A 5,010-nucleotide genomic window follows, 5' to 3' on the forward strand; every position below is an offset into this window, starting at 1 on the left:
TTTTTGCTTTGGACCTTGACTTTAACCGCTCAGTCTCAAATTTTCACTTGACACCTACACGCCACAAGCACATGGTTAGGGACAGCTTGGTTTAGCCGCTTAGACCAGGATTTTATTCCTTTAGGCCCTCCTATCCACTGATGCTCAAAGCCTTGGGATCCTTTTTATTTGCCCTTGCCTTTTGGTTTTAAGGGTTATTGGCTTTTTGCTCTTGCCTCTTGGTTTTAAGAGCTTTTGGCTTTTTCTGCTTGCTTTTTCTTTTTCTTTCTATTTTTTTTTTCTGCAAGCTTTGTTCTTTACTGCTTTTTCTTGCTTCAAGAATCATTTTTATGATTTTTCAGATTATCAAATAACATGTCTCCTAGTCATCATTCTTTCAAGAGCCAACATATTTAACATTCTTAAACAACAACTTCAAAAGACATATGCACTATTCAAGCATACATTCAGAAAATAAGAAGTATTGTCACCACATCAATATAATTAAACTAAGTTCAAGGATAAATTCGAAACTCATGTACTTCTTGTTCTTTTAAATTAAAACATTTTTCATTTAAGAGAGGTGATGGATTCATAGGACATTCATAACTTTAAGACATAGTTACTAAATACTAATGATCATGTAATGAAGACACAAACATGGATAAGCACTTAACATAGAAAACAAAAAACAGAGGAAATAAGAACAAGGAATGAATCCACCTTAGTGATGGTGGCGTTTCCTTCTTGAGGAACCAATGATGTCCTTGAGCTCTTCTATGTCTCTTCCTTGTCTTTGTTGCTCCTCCCTTATTGCTTTTTGATCTTCACTAATTTCATGAAGGATGATGGAGTGTTCTTGATGTTCCACCCTTAATTGTCCCATGTTGGAACTTAATTCTCCTAGGGAGGTGTTGATTTGCTCCCAAAAATTCTGTGGAGGCAAGTGCATCCCTTGATGTATCTCAGGGATTTCTTGATGATGAGCTTCTTCATGTGCCTGTTGAGATTCATGAATGTGCTCTCTTGTTTGCTCCATCCTTTTCTTAGTGATGGGCTTGTGAGATGAATCTTTCCATCTCCCATGGCTCAGAGGCGGAAGCATTTGTCTTCCCTTTCCTCTTTCTTGAGGTTTCTCTGGCCTTAGGTGCCATTAATGGTAATGGAAAAACAAAAAGCTTATGCTTTTACCACACCAAACTTAGAATATTGCTCGCCCTCGAGCAAGAGAAGAAAGAATAGATGAAGAAGAAGAAGATATGGAGGAGATAGAGGGATGTGTCTATGGATGTGAGTGGTGAATGGAAAACAGAAAGGATGACCATGAATGGAGAGAGAGAGGGTGAGGTGGGTGGGGATCCTGTGAGATTCACAGATCTTGAGATGATCCTGTGGGGTCCACAGATCCTGAGATGATCTTGTGGGGTCCACAGATCCTGAGATGATCCTGTGGGGTCCACAGATCCTGAGATGATCCTGTGGGGTCCACAGATCCTGAGGTGTTCAAGGAATTACAACCTTGCACCAAATTAGGCATGTAAAATGCCCTTGCACACAACTCTGGGGCGTTCAGCGCCAGGTTGGTGCCCATTTTGGGCGTTCAACGCCCATTTGTTGCCCATTTCTGGCGTTGAACGCCAAAACCATGCTTGTTCTGGGCATTCAGTGCCAGCTCCTCTCCAGGGTGCAATTCTGGCATTCAGCGCCCAGATGATGCCCATTTTGGGCGTTCAGCGCCCAGATACTGCCCATTTTGGGCGTTCAGCGCCAGAACCATGTTCTGTTCTGGCGTTGAACGCCAGGCAGGTGCTTCCTCCAGGGTGTGATTTTTCTTCCGCTGTTTTTGATTTTGTTTCTAAATTTTTCGTTTATTTTGTGACTCCACATGATCATGAACCTAAGAAAACATGAAAAACAAAAATAAAATTAGATAAATAAACATTGGGTTGCCTCCCAACAAGCGCTTCTTTACTGTCAATAGCTTGACAGTGGGCTCTCATGGAGCCTCATAGATGTGCAGAGCTTTGTTGAGACCTCCCAACACCAAACTTAGAGTTTGGATATGGGGGTTTGACACTAAACTTAGAGTTTGGTTGTGGCCTCCCAACACCAAACTTAGAGTTTGACTGTGGGGGCTTCGGTTGACTCTGCTTTGAGAGAAGCTTTTTCTGCTTCCTCTCCATGAATGCAGAGAGAGATCCTTGAGTTGTAAACACAAGGTTGTCCTTATTTAATTGAAGGATTAATTATCCTCTATCCACATCAATCACAGCTCTTGCTGTGACTAGGAAAGGTCTTCCTAGGATGATGGATTCATCCTCTTCCTTTCCAGTATCCAGGACTATGAAATCAGCAGGGATGTAAAGGCCTTCAACCTTTACTAACACGTCCTCTACTTGTCCATAAGCCTGTTTTCTTGAATTGTCTGCCATCTCTAGTGAGATTTTAGCAGCTTGCACCCCATAGATTCCCAGTTTCTCTATTACAGAGAGGGGCATGACGTTTATCCCTGAACCAAGGTCACACAGAGCCTTAAAGATCATGGTGCCTATGGTACAAGGTATTATGAACTTTCTAGGATCCTGTCTCTTCTGAGGCAATGTCAGTTGATCCAGATCACTTAGTTCATTGGTGAACAAGGGAGGTTCATCTTCCCAAGTCTCAATACCAAATAATTTGGCATTTAGCTTCATGATTGCACCAAGGAACTTGGCAGCTTGCCCTTCAGTAACATCCTCATTCTCTTCAGAAGAGGAATACTCATCAGAGCTCATGAATGGCATAAGGAGGTTCAATGGAATCTCTATGGTCTCTAGATGAGCCTCAGAGTCCTTTGGTTCCTCAGAGGGAAGCTCCTTATTGATCACTGGACGTCCCAGGAGGTCTTCCTCCTTGGGATTCACGTCCTCTCCTTCCCTTACAGGTTCGGCCATGGTGCTTATGTCAATGGCCTTGCACTCTCCTTTTGGATTCTCTTCTGTATTGCTTGGGAGAGTACTAGGAGGGATTTCAGTGATCCTTTTACTCAGCTGGCCCACTTGTGCTTCCAGATTTCTAATGGAAGACGTTGTTTCATTCATGAAACTTACAGTGGTCTTGGATAGATCAGAGACTAAGTTTGCTAAATTAGAGGTATTTTGTTCAGAGTTCTCTGTCTGTTGCTGAGTGGATGATGGAAAAGGTTTATTATTGTTAAACCTGTTTCTTCCACCATTATTAAAGCCTTGTTGAGGCTTTTGATCCTTCCATGAGAAATTTGGATGATTTCTCCATGATGAGTTATAGGTGTTTCCATAAGGTTCACCTAAGTAATTCACCTCTGCTATTGCAGGGTTCTCAGGATCATAAGCTTCTTCTTCAGAAGATGCCTCTTGAGTACTGTTGGATGCAGCTTGCATTCCATTCAGACTCTGGGAAATCATATTGACTTGCTGAGTCAATATTTTATTCTGAGCCAATATGGCATTCAGAGTATCAATTTCAAGAACTCCCTTCTTCATAGGCGTCCTATTACTCATAGGATTCCTCTCAGAAGTGTACATGAACTGGTTATTAGCAACCATGTCAATGAGTTCTTGAGCTTCTACAGGTGTTTTCTTTAGGTGAATGGATCTACCTGCAGAAGTATCCAATGACATCTTTGATAACTCAGATAAACCATCATAAAATATATCCAGGATGGTCCATTCTGAAAGCATGTCAGAAGGACACTATTTGGTCAACTATTTGTATCTTTCCCAAGCTTCGTAGAGGGATTCACCATCTTTTTGTTTGAAGGTTTGGACATCCACTCTAAGCTTGCTCAACTTTTGAGGAGGAAAGAACTTGGCTAAGAAAGCCGTGACCAGCTTATCCCAAGAGTTCAAGCTATCCTTAGGTTGAGAGTCCAACCATATTCTAGCTCTGTCTCTTACAGCAAATGGGAAAAGCATGAGCCTGTAGACTTCAGGATTTACTCCATTAGTCTTAACAGTATCACAGATCTGCAAGAATTCAGTTAAGAACTGAAAGGGATCTTCAGATGGAAGTCCATGAAACTTGCAGTTCTGCTGCATCAGAGAAACTAGCTGAGGTTTCAGCTCAAAATTGTTTGCTCCAATGGTAGGGATGGAGATGCTTCTTCCATGTAAATTGGATCTAGGTGCAGTGAAGTCACCAAGCATCCTCCTTGTATTATTGTTGTTGGGTTCGGCTGCCATCTCCTTTACTTGTTCGAAATTTTCAATAAGGTTGTCTCTGGATTGTTGTAATTTAGCTTCTCTTAGTTTCCTCTTCAGAGTCCTTTCAGGTTCTAGATCAGCTTCAACAAGAATGCCTTTTTCCTTGTTCCTGCTCATAAGAAAGAGAAGAGAACAAGAAAAGAAGAGGAATCCTCTATGTCACAGTAAAGAGGTTCCTTATTGTTAGTAGATGAATAAATAAATAGAATAAGATGAAAGAGAAGGAGAATTTTCGAAAATTATTTTTGAAAAAGAGTTAGTGATTTTCGAAAATAGTTTTTGAAAAATGTTAGTAATTTTCGAAAATTAAGATTTAAAAATTGAAATAATTAGTTAATTAAAAAGAAATTTTGAAAAAGAGGGTGATATTTTCGAAAATTAGAGAGAGAGAGAGTTAGTTAGGTAGTTTTGAAAAAGATAAGAAACAAACAAAAAGTTAGTTAGTTAGTTGAAACAAACTTTTAAAAGATAAGAAGTTAGGAAGTTAGAAGAGATATTTTGAAATCAATTTTTTTTGAAAAAGGTGAGATAAGAAGATATTTTTGAAAAGATAAGATAGAAATTAGTTTTTGAAAATGATTTGAATTTTTAAAATCACAATTAATGACTTGATTCACAAGAAATCACAAGATATGATTCTAGAACTTAAAGTTTGAATATTTCTTAACAAGTAAGTAACAAACTTGAAATTTTTGAATCAAAACATTAATTGATTATGTTATTTTCGAAAATTATGTGATAAAGATAAGAAAAAGATTTTTGAAAAATATTTTTGGAATTTTTGAAAATAACTAAGAAATTTGAAAAAGAT

General features: G+C 39.0%; 1 non-coding gene across 1 annotated transcript; it reads left to right on the forward strand.

Moving 5' to 3' along the window:
* Nucleotides 1-3,671: 3,671 nt before the first annotated feature.
* LOC112781080 (small nucleolar RNA R71) lies at nucleotides 3,672-3,779 on the forward strand. The gene has a single exon (XR_003191876.1). It is a non-coding gene; the product is annotated as a small nucleolar RNA R71 (small nucleolar RNA).
* Nucleotides 3,780-5,010: the final 1,231 nt, after the last annotated feature.

The sequence above is a fragment of the Arachis hypogaea genome, chromosome 19 (genome assembly GCF_003086295.3).
Source record: "Arachis hypogaea cultivar Tifrunner chromosome 19, arahy.Tifrunner.gnm2.J5K5, whole genome shotgun sequence".
Lineage (NCBI taxonomy): Eukaryota > Viridiplantae > Streptophyta > Magnoliopsida > Fabales > Fabaceae > Arachis > Arachis hypogaea.